This window comes from Panthera pardus, unplaced genomic scaffold (genome assembly GCF_024362965.1).
Source record: "Panthera pardus isolate Hobbes unplaced genomic scaffold, ASM2436296v1 HiC_scaffold_22, whole genome shotgun sequence".
Taxonomy (NCBI): Eukaryota; Metazoa; Chordata; class Mammalia; order Carnivora; family Felidae; genus Panthera; species Panthera pardus.
Window position 1 is genome coordinate 10,234,981 of NW_026526788.1, and position 27,953 is coordinate 10,262,933.

The following is a 27,953-nucleotide window of genomic DNA, read 5'->3' on the forward strand; positions in this document are numbered from 1 at the left end:
ATATCTTGTATGCCATATGCATTATATACTGTATTCTTACAATAAAGTAAGCTAGAGGAAAGAAAATGTCCACAAAATCATAAGAAAGAGAAAATATATTTACAATATTGTACCGATTGAAAAAAAATCTGCATATATGTAGACCCGTGCAGTTCAAACCCCTGTTGTTCAAGGGTCTCAACGTTCGTTGGGACCAAACCCACACGTTCAATCCAATGCAGGGTCAGTACATCATATACCTTTGTATGTGTCTGACTAGAAAAACACCCAGAAGTTCAATCATTTGACGAATATATCTGAATGCCAAGTATGTGCAAAGTATATGTCACGTGCTGGGTAAATAGCGGTAATAAGACAGACATGATTTCCGCCCTTCAGAACGCGTAACGCTGGAGAGTGAATGAGTGTTACGAAGAAGGCTCAGTATGTTTCTGTGGCAGGGGTCCACACACTTTTTCTGGGAAGGGCCAGGGAGTACATATCTTAGGTCTTGCCGTCACACAGTCCTTATTACACTATTCAGCTCTGTTGTAGCGGGAAAGCGACAACAGACAACACATAAACAAATGGGCCTTGCCGTGTTCCAGTAAACTACTTTATAGACACTGAAGGGTGAAGTCCGTATACTTTCTGTGTATCACAAAGTGTTATTCCTCTGATATTAGCCTGCATCTCTTTAAAGAAAAATGTAAAAACCATTCTCAGTTCACCAGCTTTACAAAAGGAGGCTGGACAGATTTGGTCCACAGTCAACCCCTGATCTATGGGACAGTATGACAGTCGAGACCTAGCTGAATTGTGGTTTTTATTGACAATAATGATGTAAGAGGCTATATCTTAAGACGATGTTGTATAGCCGTTGATGATTTATGTTCATTCTGGCACACATCATCGGTGTTCTTGGTTGTTTGAGTTAGCCTGTTGGCAGAAATGACCAGCACTTGGTCGAAATTAACTGTATATCAATATCTTTCTATTTAACGCTTCTTATGATTTCTCCTGTTGTTTCTTCCAAGATAATATCAAATGAATTAAAGAAAAGAAACTTACACCAAAGTGCTCCCTCTGTCCCCAGATCAGAGCATTACTGCCACCCCAGCCATCTCTCCAAACTCCCCCTTGGAGGTAGTTTCATGTAGTGTTGCAGAAGTACCAGAAGATTGGGCTAGGTACTTGATGACATCTTTTGACCACACATCTTTTGACGGTATCTTAATCCTTAAATTGTGATGACATCGAGGACATCTTAATCCTTACATTGTGGCAACAGAAGGCTTCAGAAAGCTGATTTCCACAGCTTTCCCACTGGTATCCTGCTGAATAACTCCACTTTTGCTCATAAGCAAACGGAAGAGGCAAAACCACGCATGTTCAGGTTTAGCTCTCCTGAACACAATTAGATAGGAATTATTTGAATAACCAGCTTTGCCTTAAGGGATCTTCTTCCTGACTTAACTTTTAGTTATGTGCAAAGATAAGGAGCCCCACATCCTTAATATTGGTCTGATTTCTGAATGTTAAAGTGCTGGTCTGCATTTGTTGTGGACACAACACTGCTTACAGCCCAGGCGGTGGTCAGCTTAGAAGGCAGCTGCAGGCAGTGTAAGCACAAAGCAGAACTCACGTATGACGACGAGGGATTTCAGGGGAGCCCGGAAAAGGGGCAGGCTGATGGGGGGGCCCTGACTGGGACCTGGAAAGCCACTGGGACCCCAAGCAGGACAGTGTCTTCATCTGAGCCCCAGTGGCCTCTGTGGACAAACTCACCCTACATCTCTGTGTGTCTAAATGGTACGCAGAAGGCAACACAGCCGTAGCCCGAGTGTGCATCCCCACTGTATGGGAGACTGGTCCCCACACACTGCTGGCTGCCACTCGGTCCCAAAGACGCATTCCTGGGAGAGAGAATGCCATGCAACCTCTCCAGTCCCTTTGCCCTGGCCAGTCACACGCCAGCACGATGAGGTTGCACAGCAGGAACTGGAAAGTCAGAGGATTTTTAGGGATGTTACTCTACACTCGGCGTGCACTGTATAATTTTCTTTTGTAACTTCGGTTGTGCCAACCGTCCGTTCCCCATAGTGTTTATTCAGCCATCGCTTCGCGGCCCTTACTTTTCTCAGCTCAGCTCTCGGGGTCACCAAGGGGTTCCACAGACCAAGTGTGCTGGCAAGAGTCACTTGCTTATTAACAGCCCTCGGGAGAAGACAGAACTGTCACTTTGTCCTCACCTTCTCTGCTTCCTGGTTGACGTCTTCAACAGAGAAAGCAACTGTGTAATGTCAGGAGAAGAGCTGTATCAGAAGGGGTTTACAGAAAATGCAGCAAATTTATGTTAAAATTGCCCTGCACAGGGCACCTGGGTGGCTCAGTCAGTTAAGCGTCCAACTTCAGCTCAGGTCATGATCTCATAGTCGGTGGGTTCGAGCCCCACATCAGGCTCTGTGCTGACAGCTCAGAGCCTGGAGCCCGCTTCGGATTCTGTGTCTCCTTCTCTCTCTGCCCCTCCCCCACTCACACTGTCTCTCAAAAATAAACACGAAAATTTTTTTTAATTTTTTTTTTAAAAAGTTGCCCTTCTCCCTCCCTTTCTCTCAGAAAGACACACACACACACACACACACACACACACACACACACCAGTCTGCGTTTGCTTGCAAATTTAATCCATCGAAGGTACTCAGGTAATTTTGATTTCAGTTACAGTTTCTATCATAATCATTCCTTCAGAATTTAACTGCAAGATTTTTATTTTGAAACATAAAGGCATTTTTTTTCTTTAAAAGAAGTTGGAGACTTTGAGTAAGTACAGTCCTATAATTTAAAAAGGATAAAATACATTGCTTTCAATTACATAGTCTGTGAAGTCTCACTGGTGAATAACACCAGTTGCCATTTCCTTTTTTTTAATTTTTTTTAATGTTTATTCATTTTTGAGAGAGAGTGCAAGCAGGGGAGGGGCAGAGAGAGAGAGAGAGTGCAAGCAGGGGAGGGGCAGAGAATCCGAAGAAGGCTCCAGGCTGCACACATTCCTGGCGTGGGGCTCGAACTCATGAGCCCCGAGATGATGACCTGAGCCGAAGTTGAATGCTTAACGGACTGAGCCACCCAGGCGCCCCTACCCCTTGCCATTTCTTTAGTATTAGGTGCCCCGTACTTCTACACGTTGTTTCTCACTTTCAAAACTATAGCAGACGTGCAGTCTCTCCATTTTATAGATTAAGACACTGAGTCCACAAGAGAGAAATTGAACTGCCGAAAGCCACATCGTTTTGTGACCAAATTCAAACCCCGAGGGTCATTTCATTGCATTCTGCTTCTTCCCAGGAGGGGAAAATCCAGAATTTCTTTCAACAGAAAATTTTATGTGATGACTATCTTCTCAGTGTTTTTTAAGTTGTTAGATTTTAAAAATAAAATCTCTCTCCCCTCTCCCCCACACCGGATGTCCGTCCATTCACTGCCTCCATACCAGGCAGCTTGTCAGACATTCAGGAAAGGCTGCTGCCCTCAGATAAACCACAGGGACACGGGAGGCAAGAATCCGCTGAAAGACAGTTGGTTTCATCATTGCCATGAGAGCATGTGTGTTGTGTGCTCTGTGACTGCCCCACAGGGACACCTGTCCCAGCCTGAGGAAGCGAGGCTCCAGCAGCATCCTCCTGGACTTGACCAGGTGACCGCGGAAGGTGAGGCAGGATTTTCCAGGTCGAGAGGGTGGCAAGTACAGGGATATGGCAGAGAGAATGATTCCAGACTTTTATTTATTTTCTACTTTTTAATTTTTTTTTTTTTTTGAGAGAGAGAGAGGGAGAGAGAGAATGCCAAGCAGGCCCCACGCTGTCAGCACAGAGCCCGACAGGGGTCTCGATCTCACAAACCGTGAGATCATGACCTGAGCCAAAATCAAGAAGAGTCAGACGCTCAACTGACTGAGCCACCCAGGGGCTCCGATTCTAGACTCTTTTAAACCAAAAGTCCTCAATCTCAAGTGTGCATCAGGATCACCGGAGGGCTGGTTAAAACACCACTGATGAGTGGGTGTCACCCCCGGACTTTCTGGTTCAGCAGGTGGGGCCCAAGAACAAGCATTTCTAGCAGGCTCCCGATGATGCCGGTGCCACCAGACCACCCTTGGGAAGAACAGCTTTGATCAGCCCCGCTGGACTGTCTCTGTAGGTCATCCAAGCTGGGCTATGCTTTCTAGGTTTTATCAATTTGATGTTCATACCCACGTGTTACCTCAGAAACCAACTTTGCATTGCTTATGTTTGCTAAGACATCCATAAATCTGCCGAGTTTCCTTTTTTCGATCTGAAAATTCCCCTGGCAAGGAAGCCACGAATCATGAATCATCAGATTGAAAATCAGGCTTCTGGATGAACCAGCTGGTCTCAGCACAGGGCCACGGGCTGGAGGAAGGCTTCTCACCCCTTCTGCCCCCCCCTTCCCTCCTCCCGCCACCCGAGAGAACGGCCTGCTGGTCCAGACCAAAGGTGGTCAACCTCCCACCCTGCCTGGCTCACACCCAGCTTCTTGTGGGGTCTGACTGCTTCAAGAAACATCTCCCCTCTGCAGTCATATCAGTAGCTCTAGACAGACGTCTATCTGTGTCTGAGGGCCATGAAAACAAAACGGGTAATTTCAAACATCTGCTTATTGCTGCTAATTTGTATATGCCTGAGCATTCAGAAGAGGAAACTAGCAATCCCAGTTTTCAGCTGAGGAAGCAGAGGGTAAGCTCCTTAGTAGTAACAGCAGCAAGCAAGCACTAGAGAAAAAAAACCAGGAACCAGAGGGTAGTGCCTGTTGCTGAAGCTGCTGCAAATGGTCTAGCGAGGAAAGTGGGAGAGGGGTGTGAACCCCTCAACCCAATCGATAGAGGATAGGGAGACTCAGCACAGTGAAGTGAGGCTTTAATCAACGTTCTTGCAAGAGCAGGTGTCTGATTGACAGGCATCCTGGGGCAGTTACAGCAGACGATTTGTCTCCTAGCATGCAAGCCACTCCCCTGATTCCTCATTGGCTCCTAGCGCACAAGCCCCTCCCCTGATTCCTCATTGGCTGAGTACTACAGCGGTTACAACCTCACCTGGAAGTTACCTATGCCCATGTAAGGCCAAAAGTAGTCTGACTGGAACAAATGTACATTCCCTGAGGTGAGGCAGGGACCTTGGCGTGTGCTCATTGCAAACCCTGTGAAAAAATGCCCATGAAACAGAGAGGGGAAGAAGAACCAGAAAGTGAAGTGTCTAGGGTTTGGGACTCCACTGCCAGGAAGGAGGTGTGTGTCCATATTTCTAATATGTTAACTAGACAGCCCAGCTTTTATTTGGTATTTCTGAAAATGAATCATCTCCCTTACTTTTCACAGGGGTAAAGAGAGTGAAAGGGGGAAAATAATGAAAGAAATGGGGGAAAAAATAAGATGCAAATCTATTTCGGGCTCCATCCATAAATGCACCGGCTTGTGGTTCGGGTAACCGTCAGTTGCCTCACCCTGCCCTCCGTGACATTTTCCCCAAAGTTCGCCATGTCCTAAATCAGACAGAAGAATCCACATCTCCAGATTTTACCTTAATTTTCCCAGGGTTCTTCCCCAAGCCACTGACTTGGAACTCACACTCAACCATCTGCTTCCTATGCCCTTTGAATAACTATTTAAAGTAAGTTTTTCGAGCTAGAGTTTCACCAATGGGAGAAAACCTTTTTATGGTTCTTCCCCTGCCAGGGAGAAGAGCTGGACCATTAGCAAAGCCCAACAGAGCCAGAAGCACTGGGGAATTTAGAAACAGAGTTCTACAAAGCTACAGTTAGAGAACGACTCATTACCTTCATTGTCCTCGTTTTACCCAGGAGAAAACTCGAAGCCCACAGGGAAAAACTACTTGCCCAAATCGTATGCTAATTAGTACAAAGCTGCTCCTGCGTGTGTATGTGATTGTTGTTAGTTATTTTGTTTGCTTTTACTTTGTGGTGAATTACGGTGTCCTGGGGAGACTAGTAATAATAACTATCATCATTTAACACTTACTGGGTTTTCACTACATGCCAGACACTGTTCAGAATACATGTATTAATTCATTTGATCCCAACACAGTCGTGTGAAATAGGAACTATTTTCATTTCCTCTTTGCTGCCTTGGAAAAAAAGGATTCTCCACTTCAAGATTATTGGAGGATCATCTTGCCATAGTAGTTTAGGAACTACTTATCCAAATATTTCTCTCAGGTGGGATGTTTTCCTTGTGGTTCAGGAGAATTTCCTGCCTATTTCCACCCTCTGTATGTTTCTCTTGAAACATACAAATGGTAACAATGAATGAATCAGTTACTCGATAGAATGAGTGCCCCTCTTATCTGACCTATCCTTGTAAAGTATGAAACAGTTAGTCTTGGGGCGCCTGGGAGGCGCAGTCGGTTAAGCGTCCGACTTCAGCCAGGTCACGATCTCGCGGTCCGTGAGTTCGAGCCCCGCGTCAGGCTCTGGGCTGAGGGCTCGGAGCCTGGAGCCTGGAGCCTGTTCCCGATTCTGTGTCTCCCTCTCTCTCTGCCCCTCCCCCGTTCATGCTCTGTCTCTCTCTGTCCCAAAAATAAATAAAAAACGTTGAAAAAAAAATTAAAAAAAAAAAAGAAACAGTTAGTCTTATCAGGAAGCACATCTCTCAGTCCATAATACTGCTTTCCCCAACTTTCTGCATGGCTCCTTTTTTGTGCTACGCTTAATGGTCACCTTCTTAGACAGCCGAGCCCACCCCACGTTTTCTGAAATGGGCCTCCCCCCTTATCCGACATAACCTTTAACCCCACGACAGACCCTTGTTTATTTGTTCGACAGCATCTCAATTGTGTCCATCTATTTTGTGAAGGATTCTCTTTTCTACCAGGATATATACCTTGCGTTTGTCTTGTTCATCCCAAAAGCTAGCTCAGAACCTGACACATTTGTTTTATCTACTTAGCAAACACTACCTGTTCCCTATATGCTCGGTATTTTAAGTGCTTTATTAATTTAATAATTAATTAAGGCACCCAGAGAGTTCAAGTAACTTGTCAAAAGGCACAAAACTAGTATGCGGGTTTGAACCCACAGAATCGAGCTCTGGGTTTGTCTTAAACCATCCCTTTTAACAAATATGGACACACTCAATTCTTATCTGCTGGACATATGAAAAACTTTTTAAAAATGCCAGGAAAGAAGCAAAGAATGAAATACCTCCTACTTAACTGTATCTGTTTTCCCGTCGGCTTTACTTCCTACATCTTGATCTATATTTATCCCCACCTCTAATCTCTTGGTCTTTTCTTTTTTCTTGAAGTATTATTGAAAGTGTTTCTCTCCTCTTAAAATCTTTCGAATGCAAATGAAAAACCTTTGGCAAAGCTGAAGTTCCAAAGGAAATATATTTATCATATGAAAAGAGAAACCCATCAACAGACACAAACATCAGCCCTGGTTTGATGCAAGTTCTATCCTCAAGAAAGCTAAACTTGCCTGATTTCTGTTTGCACACAACAGGTCCCAAAAGATAGGTCCACATCCTCACCTCCCCGAATCTGTGACTGTTACCTTAGTTGGAAAAAGAGTCTTTGCAGGTGTAATTTGGGGCTTGAGATGAGATCATCTCATGGATTATCTATGAGGGTCCAGTGATGAGTATCCTCAAAAGACAGAGGAGAAAGCAGGAGGAGGCAGTGTGACCAGGGAGGCAGAGAAAGCCATGAGCCAAGGAGTGCCGGGAGCCCCTGAAAGTGGAAGAAAACACAGGAGGGACCCTCTCCTAGAGCTTCTGGAGGACAAGCAGCCCTAAGACACCTTGATTTTGGATGTCTAACCACTAGAACAGCAAGAGACTAAATTTCTGCTGTTTTCAAGTCACCCAAGTTGTAATTTATTAAGGCAGCCACTGGAAACTAATACACTGACCTATGAAGATTGAGTAGGTGCTTATTAGTTCCAGTAATGAAGCTTTTTGAAACCGATTTGGTTCATGTGTCTTGTATAAATGAATGATAAAGGGTAAGAAAAACAGCTTACCTCGGGCATCTTGAAATCTCTTTTTTTCTTTTAGTTACTCTAGCTTTCCTATGCGTGGCTGTGGATGGTTGTAGAGTAAATCCAACATATGTCTGGTGCTTGCTACTAAGTTTTAAATATGCCTCGTCCGGGGCCCCTGGGTGGCTCAGTCGGTTAAGCGTCTGACTTCTGCTCAGGTCATGATCTCGCGGTCCGTGAGTTCGAGCCCCGCGTCGGGCTCTGTGCTGACAGCTCGGAGCCTGGAGCCTGTTTCAGATTCTGTGTCTCCCTCTATGACCCTCCCCCGTTTATGTTCTGTCTCAAAAATAAATAAATATTAAAAAAAAATAAATATGACACGTCCTGGTTTGGCACTGAGCAGGTCTGTACCAGAGGTCCGCCCTGGCCCTTCGCTGTATTGGGCACTGCGGAGGGAAAGTAAAACAGAAGCCTATGACTTGAATGCTTCTGATTGTTTCCTTCTCTTCAGCGGGACTCTAATTTCTTGAGTTTAAAAACATGCCTTGAAGTTTGGTAAATATCCCCCAAAGCCTTGGGAGGCTGAATTCGTAGGTGCAGAGTGAATTCTTGCTGAGTGGCTGGTAGAAAACAAGTGGACTGTACTTAGCCACCAGCAGCAGGTGTCTTACCAGATAGAAGACGGGAATCATGCTGCCGGTCTTGGTTCCTTCTTGCTGCCAAAGAGCTTGCGGTCGGCTGTCTATTTAGAATCTGATTGATAAGAATTGGGGCGGGGAGGTGACCGGGAGGAACGCCTGAAGAGAATGTTTAGAGATCATTGGAGAAACTGTAACAGGCAGGTGCCTTAGAAGAAATGGAAAATAACTGATGTCCCCGAAATAGCCCCAGGCTCCCCGGTGGGTGTCTTGAGGACAGTGGGTTCTGAAACTTTCACCATGTATTAGAAATGCCTGGAAGGCTTGGTGAGACACGCGTTGCTGCGGAATTTCTGAAACAGGATGTCTTCCGTGCGGTCCACAAATGTGCACGTCTAACAAGCAACCAGTTGCTGTTGCTGCTGGTCCGGGGACCACACTTTGAGAACCACTAGTCTAGGAAGCTTATATGAGGGAAGGATATACTCATCTAGCCAAATTGATTGGCTTCTTGTGGTTATCTTGGGACCATTTCTTGTACCCTGAGAGAAATACCACTGAATGCTTTTTGTGCTGAAGTCCTCAGTATATTTTTCAGTGCAGATCCGTTTATCTGGTGACAACTTTGGCAACAATGACTGTGTGGTGGGCACTCCAGCAACCACACTGTGCTTTCAAGTAGAGGGCACATCTGCTTCCTGCCTCCCACACTCGCACGGTGACTAAGCCATTAATCCCGTGTCAGCGCAACACCAACAGTGGCCTTTCCCTCAAAGGCCACATAGGGAATCTTCGGCTCCTACCAGGCCCATCTCAACAGAGGGCAAGGTGACTCCGCGAAACAGCTAAACGATCCAAGTGCACTGGCTTAAAATCGTTCCTCGGCCTCTCTCCTTCTCTGGTCGGTCATATGGAAGCTAACCTGGCTCTGATTCCCCGACCAGAGAGTTGAGGGGATTGCCAACTAAAAGGCTCTCACAGCTATTGCTAAGCGATCCAGTTATTTCTGATCGATCAACAAAACTGTTACGACGGTTAGTGCTGCAGAGGCTGCTCCCTGAGTTCTCCATTGCATGTGCTTTTGGTACTCCGAGCCGGTCACGTGACAGACGTTTTTTGAGGAAGCCAGTAAGGTAGGTCTGGTTCCTGATGCTTCTTGAGGCAGAACCTAAGCCTTGACTTCATCTTCTCTGGCGCCCAAACCTTGGAGAACGTGCGGAGGGCAGTCTTGGGTTACAGTCGTAGGCAGCACACGATGGGTGTTGAGCGGTGTTGGATGGCCAGCAGAATGGCACAGGGGATGTGCTAATGACCAGTGATTTGGGGTCTTTCGCATGAGGGCTTCCAACCCTGATGGATATGTATTCTAATTTAAAATATCACGGGGAAGAAAAAAATAGACGTTCCCATGGAAACATTTTCTCAGGGCCAGCTCTTCTGTCTCATTATCATATCTTATTTAAATATTTCCTGGAATCAGTTTCGACTTAACCCTTCCGTAGGTCCTCCACCTTCTGTGGCCATGGATAGCATGTTATCTGGTCAGAGGCTTTCTTGAAATAAACTGTAACATTGCAGGCAGTTCCGTGGACTTCCACATTGTGCTTTCAATAGTAGCTAGTTGAATATCACGTGAAAATTTCATTAGCATTCATTTCTAGATCTCTAATTAAGAATTTTAAGTTGGCTGAAACGACCGTTCCTTCAGGAACCCCAGTGGACACCTGCTTACAGCCACAGAGGGTACCATTTGTCACACATTTGCTAATTGTATTCCAGCCTGGTTCCAATCAGCATCGCTGGGCCACCGTGTGAGCCACATTGTACCAAACACGTGGAGGAAACTTTCCCATAAACCTTTCTTTGGCATATGATTGACTCAAAGTGACTTCCTCTCTGTCAGTTTTTATCATTCTCAGAAAAACTAAATCCCTCAAATATGAGGTTTGCATGTCCCAATTTGTCCCTTTGTGTCCTTATAAGACTGCTTCGGTGACTAGCTTCCCCGGGGTTGATAGACAGGTCCCTTTACTACTGGCTCTGCGTTGACACCAGCCTGCCACCCAGGGGAACCCTTCCTTTTTCCCTTCTCCCCTCCCCACCCTTTTTCGAATGTGATCATTTGGTGGCATACAGTGGGATCTCATGGGTTCTTAACTTTAGAAGCTAATTAAACGTTCTCAAACCTAATTCATTGGAATACATCACACGTGGGCCAACTCCAATTTCCTTCTGCACAGCATCAGAATTTCCAGCCATTGTATTTGCATTTGCTTGTTGAGGTGTTTTTTTTTTTTAATTTTTTTTTTAATGTTTATTTATTTTTGAGACAGGGAGAGACGGCATGAACGGGGCGGGGGGGGGGGGGGGTCAGAGAGACAGGGAGACACAGAATCAGAAACAGGCTCCAGGCTCTGAGCTGTCAGCACAGAGCCTGATGCGGGGCTCGAACTCACGGACCGCGAGATCATGACCTGAGCCGAAGTCAGATGCTTAACCGACTGAGCCACCCAGGCGCCCCACGTTGAGGTGTTTTTGAAGACTTCATTACCTCTAAGTCTACAGATACACATATTGAGTGAGTTGCATATAGAGTTTTAAAAACTTTAAGTTCCTCAATCATAATCGTCTGAATTTTTGTTGGAATTGGGAGAAAATTTACTGTGAAGCTAGTAAAGCTAAAACGGCAAGCTCTTTCCCTTTATGCAAGCCTCTGGGGGAGAGGAGAGTGATGGCATCTTATACTCTTAATTTCGTATGCATTTTCTTAAAGGGGGACAATAAACTTGTAGAAGCTTCAGTCTCCACAAAGTCTGTATCTGCCCCTGATTGGAATATATTGAAATATCAACTCGTATAGAAAGCCTTTTCTTTCACAGCCTGTTTTTGGAGTGGAAAGGGTTTCTTATCATCAAGGCGGTGGTGCTCACGGTCACTGTGGTGTTCTCCTCTGGAGACAAATGCGTTCTGACACCAACATTCATGTGTCAATAGTAACAGCAACAAGAAATAGACTGGATAAAGCGATCTGTTCTGATGCAAGTGTCGCTGCCTTCACAGAGAAGACAAGCAGGGCGTTAATCAGCTTCCCCGAATGATTAATTGTCATTAGTCCAGGTTCCCGAGTCTGGCAGGCCAGGGAAGGAATCTTAGGGTGGCTTCCTCTGTCATGTAACAACTGCCCCGCGAACTCACTTCACCTCCGCGTACAGCTCTACCGAAGGCTGTGCAGACTGGTTGAACCAGGCTCCACCGGCAATGGAGAACAACGAAGTACTTTGTCGTGTTCAGGGGCAGCTGCTAACTGGGAGCCAGTCCCGTCACTGTATCAGTGGCTCATGGAGGTGGCATTTCAGCCCTCGGTCCCAGACTAGGATATGCTGAGCCTGTGTCAGAGACGTAACCAATTCTAAAATACGGTTCTGCCAGAGAAAATAACTCATAATGAGGGGGGTAAGAATGAATAAGACACGCTTGCATCAAAGAGTACAAATTTAAACTCGGGAAGGGCCTGCCCCTGTAATTCTGGGATTCTCCCACGTACCGTTTCCTGCTTCATCTATTACAGAGAAAGAGGAATCGATTCTCGAACTAGCAATGTATGAACACAACATTAACGATGTGCTTCATGCCAATTACAAGAAGACCCCATTGGTAGAGTAGGTTAAGCAAACCATGGAGACTGTGGTTTAGTGTCTGACACACAAAGTCTATAATCCCATTGGACACGTCCGATGTCTCTTGGGCAAATTCTTAACCCCTGAGGCTCTGTTTTCTCAAACATAAAATGTTAAGAATATCCACCTTATAGAATTACTCTAAGGATTTGCCCTAATGAATATATACTTTGAATATATACATAATATATGTGCCATATATGAGATAGGTGCTCGATAGATGACAGTATGACCAGTTATTACAGAATTGGTTATGTCATGGGTCATGTTGCACCTGCTGAAGCATAACGATCCCGCATTCTGCACAGCTCTGTGCAATGTGCAGTTCAGTCTCCAATATTAATGTGATGTGGCGTGTCGAATCGCCGACATCATAAAGGCTTTAAAATCATTTGGGTCTGGGATTTGGCCATTGATAAATTTGTCCTTCACAGAAGCATGGCCACTCCGTTGTGGTATATTATTAGTTCTATGAAGCATTCGCTGCTTCGCAGATCAACAGTGAGATACAGTTAATATCTACCACACAGACGTCTGGGTGGCTCAGCTAAGTGTCCAACTCTTGATTGCAGCTCAGGTCATGACCTCACCATTTGTGAGTTTGAACCCCACGTCAGGATCTGCACTGACAGTGCAGAACCAGCTTGGGATTCTCTCTCTCTCTCTCTCTCTCTCTCTCTCTCTCTCTCTCTCTCTCTGCCCCTTTCATACTCCCAGTGTCCCTGTCTCAAAATAAATAACCTTTAAAAAATTATCTACCACAGACAGAGACGTCACATCGTGGCCACTGCATCAGAAGCTTAAACTTTCTTATCTCGGGAAAGGAAAACACAAGCCTCGGAGGGTGAAGCCACCCGCCCAGGCAACCTGGGTGTTCGCGGTATACGATCATGTGGATCCAGCTCCGAATCATGCCCTTGCTGGGTTACATATGCATGTTAGTGCCATTCCTTGCCCTCTGGAGTTCAGAGGCAGGTGGGGAGATGTGACACTTCTGAGCTCATCGGGGCAGGGACCCCCCGTGCCACGGCCCCTCAGTGAAGCCCCGACAGCAAGTGCCAAATCGCCCAGAGGAAGGGCAGTTTGATGGGGATTTCTAAAAATAATTCCAGGCACCAAACCTCAGTATTCTGCCCATGATTATTTTTTTGTTTGTGTTTATTCCGAATCCTCAGTATAATTTCTTCTTTTCTGTCTGATAAATCTTTTCATTTTATTAATTTCATACTTCTGGTATTTAATGTTTGCATTCATACTCCTGTGCGGTTTTAGAATAAGGATTTGCACTGTTTTGTTAGACCGGTTCAACCTTATTCCTTTGCCCTTTGTTTTTAATCCTGTGGAGCCAGAATTAATAGTGATATGAGCTTTACTTTCCATTTGGTTTCAGGAAATTCAAAACAAGAGATCATTGTTTTCTAATATTTAATTGTGAGGGCTGTGCCAAAATATACATTTTATTATTTTATTTAAATCTCACAGTTTCTGCTCTCATTGTTTCATTTTACCAGATGCGTAGTGCTTTGAACAGTCACTTTTTTATACTTTACCATAGTTTGAGAGTTTAGTGTCCATTTTCTTTCATCAAAATCTGTGAGCGTTCTTGGCGGGTAGTGTTTTAAGAGAAGGGTTGACCCCCCACCACCACATCTTCTCCATCACAGTCCTTTCGTATCTCTTCATTTGTTTGACTTCTACACGGCTTTGTGATGTGGGCCAGCTGCCGAGGACGTGGAGACATGGCCCTCTGCCTTCTTACTAGAATTTCAGTAGAGCAAGTGCGGAACAGGAGTCTGGAAACCGGTCATTTTCTTGTTTGGAGGTTCTCAGAGATTCGCATTGGCCACGCTCACGCTGACTCGGCATCATGTCACTTAAAAGGAGGAGGAATCGTCAGGGGACGCTGTGTCTCATACGCTCTCCCGCCGTGAAAACCTGCTGGAGTCCAGGACATAACGTGCTAATTAACAAATCCTGGTCCGTCCCTCTTTATGGTACCGGGTGCCTTTTAGGCATGCGTGACGTAGATTTATTGGCACTGAAGGAGAAAGATGTCCACAATATACCGTTAAATGAAAAAAAAGCAAGGTAGACAGCATAATACACATTGGCTGGTTGGGAGCAATGCCTTGGGTTAGACGGCCTTCATCCTTCGTGCAAATCTTATCTCTGCAGCCTACAAGCTGTGTGACCCTGGCCCAGTGACTTAACCTCTCTGTGCCTCTTGTTTCCTCATCTGGCCATTAAATGAAAGACTCTTAACTCACAGAATTGTCGTGAGGATTAAATGGCTTAATATGTGTTTAAACATAGAGAACGGTGCCTGGCACACAGGGAGTGCTTAAACACGTACATATGTGATTTTGGAAGGACATATCCATTCCTCTACCAAGTATTCACTTAACAAGTGAACTGTTGCCAGTGGTTACCTCTAGGGCATGGGCGTGAGAGAGGCGGGGCAAGAGGCCTGCATGGGTGCTTCATACATTTGGGTGTTGCTTGGCAATGGGCCTGGTGGATGTGCCACCAGGGTAGAAGTTAGGAAAAGACGGGGAGCCGGCCGCGGCTAGCTGCGGGACCCGGGGCAGGTCTCTACGGCACTCAGTGCACCGGCTTCTTCACGCTGCAGGCGGGAGGCCTGACCGTCCCCACCTCATGGGATGATTATAAGGCTGCAGGGGTTAATACACGCTCACTTGCAAGAGCCCGGGTCCCTGGAGGACAGATGTTATCGATGGCAGCACTGGAAGGGAAACTGAGATCAAAACCCGCAGCCCCTGGGGTCATCGTGGTGTTTGTCTTTAAAATCACGAGAAAGGAACCAAGAAGGCGTGTCCCCCAAAGGACAATAGAAGGCAAAATAAAATTGTGGGGTCTTGCTTACATTTCCACCATTTTTTCTCCTTCCCGCAAAGCCTTTTAATATCTCGGCCGTGTGTAAATTCTTCGCCGATCGTACCAAAGCTACCTCGCCAGTGTGTTCATTTTTTTTTTTTTTCCTGTTACTGGAGATTAATTCTCCCTGTTCTCCATTTTTCCTCTTCTTCAGTAGAATTCATTTGAACCTTGAGGGGTTTTTGCTTTCAAGGAGGAATCACAAGTACTCTATCTTTCTCTTGCCTGATTTGCTTTTATAAGAAAAAGTGAGTATTACTTTTTTCATTTTATTTATTTTGAGAGAGAGAGAGAGGGAGAGGAGCAGAGGGAGAGAGAAAGAGAGAGAGAGAGAGAGAGAGAGAGAGAGAATCCCAAGCAGGCTCCACACTCAGCACAGAGCCTGACGTGGGGCTCGATCCCATGACCCTGGAATCATGACCTGAGCTGAAATCAAGAGTCGGATGCTCAGCCTACTGAACCACCCACCCGGGCGCCCCAAAAGTGAACATTATTAATAAAACCATATGCCTTAAGGGTCAATCTACTGAACATGTTACCACCAAGGGGCCGCTTTCCTCCTATCAGAGTTGTGAATTCTAAGACAGACTTGGAAACTCAAAAAGTAAGGATAAAAATGCCTTTGCTCATTGCCCCCAAGAGGCTTACAACCTGTCAGGAGGATGAAGATCCGTGGAAACAAAAAGCGATGTGTCAAATCTCTGACCGGGGAAGGCCCAGGTACGTCCCAGGGACTCCAGCTCTGGGCGTGATCACATAGCAGGCAAGAGAGGACCGACACCTTCTTATAAAACGCTTCCTGAGGGGCGCCTGGGCGGCTCAGTTAGTTAAGTGCCTGACTCGGCTCAGGTCATGATCTCACGGTTCGCAGGTTTGAGCCCCATGTCTGTGCTGCCAGCTCAGAGCCTGGAGCCTGCTTCAGGTTCTGTGTCTCCCTCTCTCTGACACCCCCGTCCCCTGCTTCATGCTCTGTCTCTCTCTGTCTCAAAAATAAATAAACATTTAAAAAAAATTTTTTTAATAAACGCCTATTGAGTGATGACGGTTGTGCCCCCCGCTTTCTCTGTTATCTCCTTGAATGTGCCTAACAGCCACGTGGTGTTACCCCTGCTCATTTTCTGGTGCGGATACTGAGGCAATGACAAGGCAGCACCCAAACCTGGACAATCGCCTCACAGGACTCCCAGCACAGGGTGTGGGTCCAGGGTCACCAGTGTGAGGGCCAGAGTGCATAGGGGGCAGCGGAGAACGATGACAAGAAGGTGGTGTTTTCCGTGTGGCTCTTTCCCCCAGGCAAGCCTGTCTTTGCCCTGTGCCCCCCACGGAGGGACATCTGGAGGGACAGGGTGGTTGAGAACCCCTCTCTCTCTCTCCCTCTCTCTGCCGTGGAAGAGGCTGAGGCAGGCCCTTGACGATGGGGACTCCTCTCTCCCAGCCACACCTCCTTTCTGTCCCGAGTCACGGGTGCCACCGAATTCTTATCTTCTTGGACCAGCCCAGCCCAAGGGCACTAGGCGATCTCTCCACCTCCCCCTGCGGCCGCCTCTGGAGGAGCCCGCGGTGCTCCTTCCCTTCCAGTGGGCTCTCATCAGATGCGACCTCGGTCTCTGCCTCCCTGCCACCGCCGTTTACTCTGGGCGCCCGCACCTCCTCGGGCCCTTCTGTTATCAGCACTTCTGTCCTAAGTGCGGCTGCGTTGATGCCAGGGACGCGGGAGCTCAGGCCACAGTTCTGGGTCTGCTGTGCAAAAGAAGTCGTGAAGATCTCCGAGTAAAACGGCGAGTGGGAGAAGCAGGAACCTTCCCTCGAGGCGCCTCCCCTGCGGTGAATTGAGGGAGAAAAACTAAAACACACTGTGCTGGGAGGGACGGGAGCCTGTAGGGCGGCCGGCTACGCCCTGCAGAGGCTGTTCCCTCTACCTGGAATGCTGTGCTCTTTGTTTCCTGCTTGGCAGCCTGGGGTTTTATTTCTCAAGACTCGCCAAATACCCCTGCCGACTCCAGCAAAGCTGGTTATTCACCAGACTCCTTCTCCTGTGGCAATTCACCGTAGCTAACGGTGTCCCTAAGGAGTGGTTTCTGGGGAGCAAGAACCCTGTCCCCTGTCCAAGGCCACAGTAAGCGCTCAAACGCACAGACTGTCTCAGATGATGACTGAAGGGTTGATCAAATGATGACAAGATTGATTCCCATAGGTGGGGAGTGGGATTTCCAGAGGAATTAGATGTGAGCTGATTCTTTTTTTTTTTAACGTTTTATTTATTTGAGAGAGAGAGAGAGAGAGAGAGAGAGAGAGACTGAGCACGAGTGGGGGCAGAGAGAGAGGAAGACACAGAATCCAAAGCAGACTCCAGGTCCTGAGCTGTCAGCACAGAGCCCGACGCGGGGCTCGAACCCACCAACCGTGAGATCATGACCTGAGCCGAAGTCAGACACTTAACCACCTGAGCCACCCAGGCGCCCCGTGAGCTGATTCTTGAAGAGACTTTGCCAACCGGCTTGCCAGGTTCATGGGTGCCAGGACGTTTTCCAGGCACTGGATCCATTTTTCTGGATCTCTATTATCTGTCTATACACGGGAGTTTCTCTGCCTCTGGATGACAGACCTCTGGGGCCAGATAATTTTGTCATCGGGGGCTGTGCTGTAGGATATTTATCGGCGTTTCTGCCCCCCCCCCCCCACCGCCCCTGCTACACACATTCTCCCCAAGTTGTGACAAGAAGAATGTGTCCAGACATTACCAAACGTCCCCCGAGGGCAGAGTCACCCTGGGTTTAGAACTCCACAGAGGCTGGCTCTCGTTTAGCCTTGAAAAAACCATTCTGTAAAATTGAACAATCACAGAAACTTAATAGTCTTAACCATTCTCAAGAAACTGCTGTGGACCCGTCAGGCTATGCTAAATGTTCTCTACACATTCTATCCAATCCTCAAGTAGGATAATCCTCATTTTATAGTTAAGGAAGCAGGATCAGAGCGCTCAGGAGATTGCCCACCTGGCAGAAGGGGTATGTTTGCTGACCTAACGGGATCGGGCCGGACTCAGTCTCCCCTTATGTGCACGCCCCCAAGTAACTGCTACTTCTTTGCAAACAGTCTTCCGTCACGTGGGGATGGGGAGGTGCAAATCGGCTGAAGTTTCAAAGGAAATCAGATCTATGAAATATGTCCAGCTACAAAAATAGATACTCTGATAAATACGGACCTTGAAAAAAATCATAACTAGTCTAACTGAAAGCAATCAAAAAACATAAATGTGAAGTCAAAAGAACATTCTTTGCCAGGTGTCCTATCAGTATATAAATGGACACGTTAGAAACATGTAGTCCAGGGACGCCTGGGTGACTCAGGTGGTTAAGCATCCGACTTCAGCTCAGGTCATGATCTCGTGAGTTCGAGCCCCGCGTCAGGCTCTGTGCTGACAGCTCGGAGCCTGGAGCCTGCTTCGGATTCTGTGTCTCCCTCTCTCTCTCTGCCCCTCCCTTGCTCATACTCTGTCTCCCTGTCTCAAAAATAAATAATAAACATTAAAATTTTTTATTTAAAAAAATATGTAGTCCACAAGTCTGTTTTGACTAGATTTTTCATCAGAGTTATTTCTCTGAGTGCATTAGCTCTGCAGTTTACAGACACGATTCCTCACCCATCACAAACGCATACACCGTATTCAAAAGAAGTAACAGTAAGTTTTCAGAATATCGAGAAAATAAGAAGTAAATCCTAGATCCTGAAGGTTTGCAGGAGAACAGAATCCGGCTGGCCCCTCTTTCTCTCTTTTCCCTCGGAAGCGAGTAAGTAAAGGGATAGGGAGTGAGCGCCTCTGAGCTTTGTTTTCTACTTCTTGCTGTTGCTCTAAAAATTCTAATAACAAAAGGTGTGCGGCTCGAGAGTGCTGGTGCAGATAATTAGTCCAATGTAGACGTTTGTTTTTGAGGCTCCACCGTGTTATTTCAGCAGCCAGCTGTTGTGCATAGACAGTAGTGAGGCCAATACTTTGCCAAGCAGCCTTCCTTTTTGTTGTCAAATGGCATAAAACCTATGAAAGGCAGCAACCAAGGGAGGCGGCATGATCCATCGACTTTTCAAAAACAAGCTTTCTCTTTTTGAAGTGGCGTTTTATTCCCATTTTGGCATTCCGGAATGTTCTGTTCGCAACGGGAGCAATTGCACCATATTAGGGCACGACTTTCCTCCTGGCAGCTCGAAACAAGAGCTGGGTTCACAAAGTTTGGTTCTGACTGTGCGAGTCTGCAAAGGTTTGATTCCCTTTAAAGACACGTTTGACTGCGGAGGGTTTGTTGACCCTTTGGCTGTCTCTCCACGCACCGCATGACTGAGCCGCGTGGAGGTTCCCGCTCACCGGCCTGGGGAGAAGGGCTGCAGCCTCGCGCCCGCCCGCCGAGCCGCTTCTCCGGGTCTGCTTCGCCACCTAGTGGCCGGCTCTGGAATTGCCTGTCATCTGAACAACGTAGCGTTGGGGAAAGTCCTTTTCGTTGAAGACTGGTGAATAAGGACACAGAGACCCTCTGAACAAAGAAGGGGAGGAGAGACCCACAGCAAACCCTGAGAAGTGATGCGTACTTGATGCTGAATGTGGAGGAAGGGCTGAATAGTTGATCTTAGAAAAAAGCATGGTTGTGAACTGCAAAGGTATTTTTGGTTTTTTCCCTTGGCCCTTCGTGATTTAATAATAATAATAGTAATGGTAATAGTTATAACAACAACAGAAGTGGAATTAAACTTCTAGAAAAAGTTAATTTACACATTTTTAATCATTTCAGGAGGTTTAAAAATTGACAGCCCCCAATCCTTTTTTTTCACGATGGCTTAGAGGAAATGAAATGACTTTGTCTCTTGGAATTCATTTAAAAAATGCCTCACATTTACATTGGCCTTTTAGGTGTCTCTAAGCACTTTTACACGTGTTTTCATATTGGATATTTACATTTTTTAAGTTTTTAAAACGTCATCTAGGTAGTTTACAGATTTATAATCCCAAAACCTTTTCCCATAACTTAGGGGGATTAAATTTCTCATAATGTTACTTTCAACTCTTGGCACTCTCAAATAGTTCACATTTTGTTCCAATTTTTCATTTTAAATACTAATAAAAGAGGCCAGACTATCCGCTGCAGTGACTTTCAAACATTGCTGACCAGGACCGACAGTACAAATTACATTTTATGTCATACCTGTGTATGTGAATATGTGTGTCCTAAAAAGAAGTCTTCAGAAACAGTACTTACAGTTATCATGTGTTCTGATATGCCCTGTTCAATTCTGTGTCTTTTCTTTTTTATTCCCCGGTTGGCCCACTGATTGGTTTCTGGTTTCTGTTTTGAAAAACTCAGCAAAGCAGTTCTGTATGTGCTCGTAAATACAACGTGGAGAAGATGGTCTGGAAAAATATACACTCAGAGGTGAAATCGGGAACCAACCTATATATGCACAGATGTCACTAATCCACGTGGAAGGATAGGGCGTTCCTCCCAGAATCGTGGAGGAGGACTTCGTGTCCCCACCCACTGGCAGGATCGTGCTCGTTTTTGAATGCCTCGCCTGAGGTCTGCAGGCTGGAACACTTCCATAGCAATGCCCTGAATGTCCCACCAACCCCCACGGGCCCCGGCTCCCACCCGACGGGTCGGAAATCTCTGGATCCCTGTTCTGTTCCTGCCTCACCACCCCTTTGCCCTTGGGCAGCCTGCGTTCCTAGACCTTCTGCTTGCAGGGATCTCTGCTCTCGCCACCTGTTCCTTCCCGAGCATGAGAAGGCGGGGCTTCCCTCAGGTGTCTTCACCAGTGGACATCAGTTCAGTGACCATAGATTAGGAACTTCCTTGATTCGAAATAAGCCCTAGAGCATGTAGGCTTTTGATGGACAAGCTCCACAGCGTGTAGGCTGTTGAGTCAGGATGAGAAAGAGTGCCGAGCCTCGAAATCACATCCCCTCCTCGGGGAAAGGCCTTAAACAGGAGCCCCACGTTTATCATCGTTTCATTTGGATCTTACCCAGGACCCCTGGTTCTTAGCAAGTTACATGTTACTTCTGAATGGCAGGGGTATGTACGGAAAGAGAGTAGGTGACTTCATGTCTAATAAGTCTTTTTAGATAGTCCTTATGGAAGCCCTTAGGACCTTCTGATCGGTTTCTCTGATGTCATACCAACAAGACTTCCATCGCTGAACCTCCGAGAGCACGAGGGTGCTTTTAAGAAGACGGATCTGGCACAGGGGGCCAGGAAGAAGGTTATGGAAGATGTCTCAGGTACCTGTACCTGAGTGAAAGTTGGAGGAGGAGGAGGAGATCTTGTTTCCTGGCCACATACGGACACCCCCTTACTAGATCCCATGGGTACAGCTCGCTGTGGATGGACTGGGGGCACTGGAAATCACTCCCCTGGCTGGGGATAGAAGACAGTGTGCTGTGAAGATGCATGGCCCCTGTGGATGTTCCCACGGAGGAACAAATGGGAGAAGGGCCCCCCGCAGCCGTGGGGAGACAGGGTGCACGACTGACTGGAGAACTGGGGTTTGCCACGTGTCAGATAGGACGTTAACTATTCACGTATAACGTGGGTATTACCTTTTCCACCCACGAATGCTGCCCCGTGCCAGCAAGGAATCTCATCTGTATATAACTGCAATCTCCGTTTTCACGCCCCATTCGGCATGGGGAATCGCCACACAGCAGCTTACAACACCCATTTGCCATTTCGGCTGGTGGCAGGGTTCCCGGGTCGGGGTGTTAAAAGCTGAGATCCCGGGTGTCAGCCGGCCTGAGCTGAGCTCTGGAGTTGTGAGGCCGAGGGACCAGCCGCTCCAAGTGCGTGCAGGCTGTCGCAGACCCTCGTGACCCAGAGGCAGAGACGCCCCCCTACCTCCCACCGGGCGCCAGGCAGGGAGCGTGTGCGGCCCCCCGTGACCCCTGCATCACCAGCATCCTCAGACCTGGTTTTTCCTGACCCTCTCCTCACGGAGAACCAACACCAGGGTGGCGGGCGGAAAATTCCAGCATCTTCCCGTCTTTACTCTCTTCCCTGCCTCCCTCTGGCTTTGGAAACGCATACTTTTCCCATTAGGAACGTTACAGATTAGGCTGAAGTCCTCTTTGTCCATCACCCGCACCCTCATCGTCTTCCCCAACTGAGACATCACTGCTACTATGGGATTTGCATCTTTCTGTCTTTTTATGACAATTTTAAACATATAAGCATCTATATAAGGTACATACTATTTTTGTATATGTTTTATTGGTACCTGAATCATATCATGTTTATTCATCACCCCACACGCATTTTTTTCCTACTCAACAATATATTTTTAGAGCTTTTAGAACTATATTCGTATATATCCAGCCATGAAATCATCACCATGACCAAGGTCATGAAGCTCACTTATCCTGTTTTCTTCTAGAATTAGAGCTTCAGATCTTATGTTTAAATAGATAGATGAGGGGCACCTGCGTGGCTTAGTCGGTTAAGCATCCAGCTCTTGGTTTCAGCTCAGGTCATGATCTCACAGTTTATGAGTTCGAGCCCCACATTGGGCTCTGATGGTGTGGAACCTGCTTGGGATTCTTTCTCTCCTCTCCTCTCTCTCTCTCTCTCTCTCCTCTCTCGCTCTCTCTCTCTCTCTCTCTCTCTCCGTCTCTCTGCCCCTCCCCAGCTTGCTCTCTCAAAATAAATAAATAAACATTTAAAATTTTTTAAATTGATAGATCATAGATAGATAAACTTTTATTTGCTGTATTCCCTTTTATGTATTACCAAATTTTGTTAATCCACTCTCAAACTGATGTTCTTTTTTTCCTAATTGTTGTCATGCCAACAAATGCTTCAGCAAACATCCTATGCACATCTCCTTGAATATATGCAAGATTTTCTAGAGGACAGATACTTAGAACTTAAATTGCTGGCTCATGGGGTACGTATTTTTTCCATGATCCTGCTGAATCACTTTTTGTGGTCGTTTTGTCCATCTACTTAGATTTAACGGGGTGAGGAGGGATCTTTCGTATTTGATTAGGCCAGTACACCATTCCCTGGTGCCCAAAGACTTAAATGCTTATAGATAAAAAGAACTTATCCCTAAAGCCCTGTTTCAGCCAGAGTATTTCTTTTTTAAAGTTTTTCTAATGTTTATTGATTTTTGAGGGAGAAACAGAGCACAAGCAGGGAAGGGGTATACAGAGGGTGAGAGAGAGAATCTCAAGCAGGTTCCGAGCTGACAGCACAGAGCCCGACTCCGGGATCCATCTCACAAAGTGTGAGATCATGACCTGAGCCGAAATCAAGAGTCCGATGCTCAACCGACTGAGCCACCCTGGCGCCCCTCTACCAGAGTATTTGAAGTCTGCTTTTAAAAGCACACTTTGAGCATGGTCTGATTTCTTTCTCCTTGTATTCCTGCGGTCACAACCCAGCACTGAGGACACGAGAAGTTGGCGTTAGTGGAAAGCAGGCAGCATATCAGTTAATACTTCCGAGAATTAGCCTGTCACACCATGTTTCTTACCCTCTTCATAACCCACAGAGAGCAGGCGGTGGCCAGGGTTTTTGTTTGTTTTTATTCTGATAAGAACCCTTAACATGAGATCGACCTCCTTAAAAAATTTTTTTAAGTATATTTATTTTGAGAGAGAGAGAGAAACAGAGCACATGAGTGAGGGAGAGGGAGAGAGATAGAGAGAGGGAGAGAGAGGGAATCCCAAGCTGGCTCCACACTGTCAGCACAGAGCCCGACGTGGGGCTAGAACTCATGAACTGCGAGATCATGAAGTCAAGAGCTGGACGCTTAACCAACTGAGCCACCCAGGCGCCCCCCCCCCCCCTTAAGACAATGTTAAGTGCGGGCTGCAGTGTCGTTAACTGCAGACACCGTGTTGTGCAGAAGGTCGCCAGCACTCATTCATCTTGCATAACGTGTGCCCCATTGAATAGCAACTCCTCATTCCCTCTCTCCCCCTGCACCCGCCATGGCTAATCTGCTGTCTGCTTCTACGAGTTCTGCTATTTCCGACGCCTCATATGAGTAACGCAGTGTTCGTCCTTCTGTGACTGGCTTAGTTCACTCAGCATAATGTCCTCAAGGCTCATTGTGCTGTCACATATTGCATCATTTCCTTTTTTAAGGCTGAAAACTATGCCGCTCTACGTACCCCCCATACTTTCTTCATCCCTTCATCCATCCATAGATGTTTAGTTTGTTTCTGTATCTTGGCGATTGTTAGTAGTGCTACATGAACAAGGAAGTAAGGGCCAGTGGTAAGGAAGTAAGGCTTGGAGTAAGGGCTTGAAGCGCTTCAAGATGCTAATTTCGGTTCTTTTGGATAAATACCCAGAAATCATTGCCAAGGACAGTGTCATGAAGCCCATCCTCTGTTTTCTCCTAGGAGTTTTATAGTTTCAGGTCTTATGTGCAATAAGGCTTTCATCTGTTTTGTGTTGACTTTTGTGCATGGCATAAGACTGGGGTCCAGTTTCATTCTTTTGCACGTGGCCATCCAGTTTTCCCAGCATCGTTTGTGGAAGAGACTGTCCTTTCCTCATTGTGTGTCCTTGGCATTCTGAGCTCTTTCTGCTTACCTGGGTCAGTATGTCTGTCTTCAGGCCGTGTCATCCTCCTTTAATTACTACAACTTTGTGATGTATTTTTAAATCAGGGATTGTGTTGCCTCTAGCTTTGTTCTTCTCTCTCAAGATGGTCTTCGTTCTCTGGGGTCCTTTGTGGTTCCATCTAGGGAAGCCCTCTTGACAGAGGAGGAAATGTGTCTCAGAGAAGCCAGGCATTCTGCCAAGTTTGTACTCCTTCTCAGCCAGCCCAGAACTCAAACCCAAATCAAACAGGCTCTGAAGACCATGCTTCTTCAACTACCTTTGGCTGCCTTCCAGGGAAAAGTTATTACTGATAACAACAGCATCATATTTATTGAGAGAAGTGCAGTTAGTGCATCTCATTATGTGGTGGCTTCAGATGAGCAAGCATGATTTCCTAGACATTTCTCCCTCTCAGAGCCAGAAGTCATAACAGGTTTTCGCTCGTAATTTGCTTTGCTCACTACTTTCCATCTCCCATTTGAAAGGCTTTCTTCTCCTCAGTGACCTGTTCACGCACCAGATTCACATTCTTCTTTTTCACTTTCACATATGAAGATATCAGAAGGAAACAAGTGTATTTTTCGGGAGTGAATACATGATTATTAACCATTAGCTTTTAATTACTGTCCTTTCGATGTTGTATCACAAGGGGGGAGAGCACGTAACTACAGGTTATTCTCTGTGAATGGCTCTTTCGCAACAGTAAAATTTTTGCTCAGTTCATAATCTATATCCATGGTATGATGGACAGAGACTAGAATATTTTTAAAATAAGAAAAAGCACATATCTGAAACTTTTAAGGGATATTAGATATTGAATTAGCATTGAATTATAAAGAGAACAATGGCCGCTGGTAGATATGCCAAAGAACTTAAGTCAAAGATCGCCTGATAGTTTGTGATTCACAGGGTTTCTAGTGATTAATCAAGAAGCCCATAGACTCCAGCAGCACCAGAACGAGTATTTAATGAGCCCGGGATAGAGACATAGTCCTATGCATGGGTGTCTTCTCTCAATTCTGGTTTCTTTTATATCCTGTGTTCCAACAAAGTATAATTAGAATGGAATATTATACAACTTGTGGTGCGCCACAGATTCCCAGGATGAAGTGAGCCAAACAAGAAGAATTGATCTCAGGCATATTTTTTAAATTCCTACGTGTTTCTTCATCAACATGGGTCGACTGAGCAAATTAATTTGCTCTTGAATTTTTACAAACGTAATGTGATTACCTGCGGGGAGCAATATGACATTGCCTAAAACACTTTGTGCTTTTTAAAAACTATTTTATTCATATCCCATATCTCATCTGGGGGTAAGCCCATGGAGGGGAGAGTCCTGAGTCATTGAATTCAGTGGCACCAATCATAATGGCCTAAAGCTAGTTGTGGCTTAATGAGAAGTGTTGATGTTGAGGGTGACAGTTATATTAATTGGGACCCTTGCGGCTGCAGACGGCAGCAAGCTATCTCAGGTAGCCCCAGCCACAAAGATAATGGTTGGCTCACATATATATCCTGCAAGGTCAAGGAGGAGGGGTTGACCTCAGGAGTGGCTCCATCCAGGTTTGAGAAGACATCATGATCATGCCGTCTCTGTGCTCCGCACTGCCTGCCATCTCTCTCCTTCCCCCGTATCTCCGCTCTACGCTTGCTTCTCAGGTTTTCCGCGTGGATATAAATAGGTCACCGGCACCTAGAAATCCCCAGGAACACAGAATTACCCTCCCTTTCCAGGACGCATATCAGTTCCCTAAATTTACTCTTGCTGCTCCTGTTTGCATGTTCTTCAGGCCCATTGCTGAGGTAGAGGAGTCAGGACCACATGATTGATGGTCATCCAGAAATTACATACTGTGGATGACAGGCCATTTCTAAAAGAATGGCCGAAGGAGAGACACATAGTAGACAGCCTCTGCATGACATTGGCAAGAAGAAACAAAGATGAACGAAGACAGATGTGCCATCAGCACAAATACAAAGCACTGGGATTATTGGCCATTATCATGATGTATGAGAAAATCAGCATGGCAGAAGCTGTGAAAATAACTGTACAGAACATGATCAATTCCGTGGGACACGATGACAGAGACTTAGCGTTCTTAAGAATTCTGAAAGGTGGTGCAGAGGATATGTGGGATTCAGAGCACACAGCAGGGGCTGGGGTGGGGAGGGCGAGTAGGAAGAAGGGAGGAATATGACATTCGCTGTAATGCAGCTCAAGCGTGGACCTTGCTGCTATGTCCAGGAGGCTTTGGAATGGAAGACGCTGGGGAGATAAAAGCCACTCAGTGTGTAGAAAATTAGCAGGGGTACGTGAGGAAGAAGAGGAATGCATGACAACGGGTGATGATGTGAAGAAGAAAAAAGTAACGCTCATCCGAGCACATGCAGTGGAGGACACTGGACAGGCACCTCCACTCCCCGGGAGAAAGTGGCTGTTAAACCTCAGAGACAGGACGTTGAGCTGAGGTGTCTGGTTCGAGACGGATCCGTTCTCATCCACCCGTATGGGTGCGAGTGTGATGGGGAAGACGGGCAGACACCTTTAGGAGTCCTATGGGAAGCTGGGAACCGGGTGGAGGGAGAAGAAACAGATCTTCTGCAAATGGATCTGGGAAGGAACCGTAAATGCAACAGAGTACCCAAACAGCAAGTCTCGCTTCCCGAATACAGACGTCCCGCGGTGAGAGAAAGCTGGAGATAAGGATGAGTTGACTGCACCTAATAAAACCCAGAGAGGTGAAAATAAAGAAGAGGACCCCTTCCATCACCTATGATTGGCAGTTAGTGCAGTGCGGTAGATTTCATCTATGCGTTATTCAGATGTTCCTTTTTTTTAATATAATTTATTGTCAAGGTGACTAACATACAGTGTGTATAGTGTGCTCTTGGTTTTGGGGGTAGATTCCCTTGATTCATCACTTACATACAACACCCAGGGCTCCTCCCAACAGGCGCCCTCCTCAAGGTCCATCCCCCATTTCCCCCTCTCCCCCACTGCCTCCATCAGCCATCAGTTTGTTCTCTGTATTTAAGAGTCTCTTATGGTTTGCCTCCCTCCCGCTCTGTAACTATTTTTCCCCTTCCCCTCCCCCATGGTCTTCTGTTAAGTTTCTCAGGTTACACATATGAGTGAAAATATGATA

General features: G+C 46.3%; 2 protein-coding genes across 6 annotated transcripts in view; one reads left to right on the forward strand and one right to left on the reverse strand.

Moving 5' to 3' along the window:
• CHRM3 (cholinergic receptor muscarinic 3) overlaps window positions 1-27,953 on the forward strand; it is a 521,929-nt gene that overhangs the window by 488,221 nt on the left and 5,755 nt on the right. The window lies entirely within an intron of this gene.
• The window catches only part of LOC109248852 (zinc finger protein 37A-like), an 87,804-nt gene continuing 83,606 nt past the window's right edge, over window positions 23,756-27,953 (reverse strand). The window contains exon 7 of the mRNA XM_019418895.2: window positions 23,756-26,500. The gene's annotated coding sequence lies outside the window, so the exon portion shown is untranslated. The remainder of the gene's footprint in view (window positions 26,501-27,953) is intronic.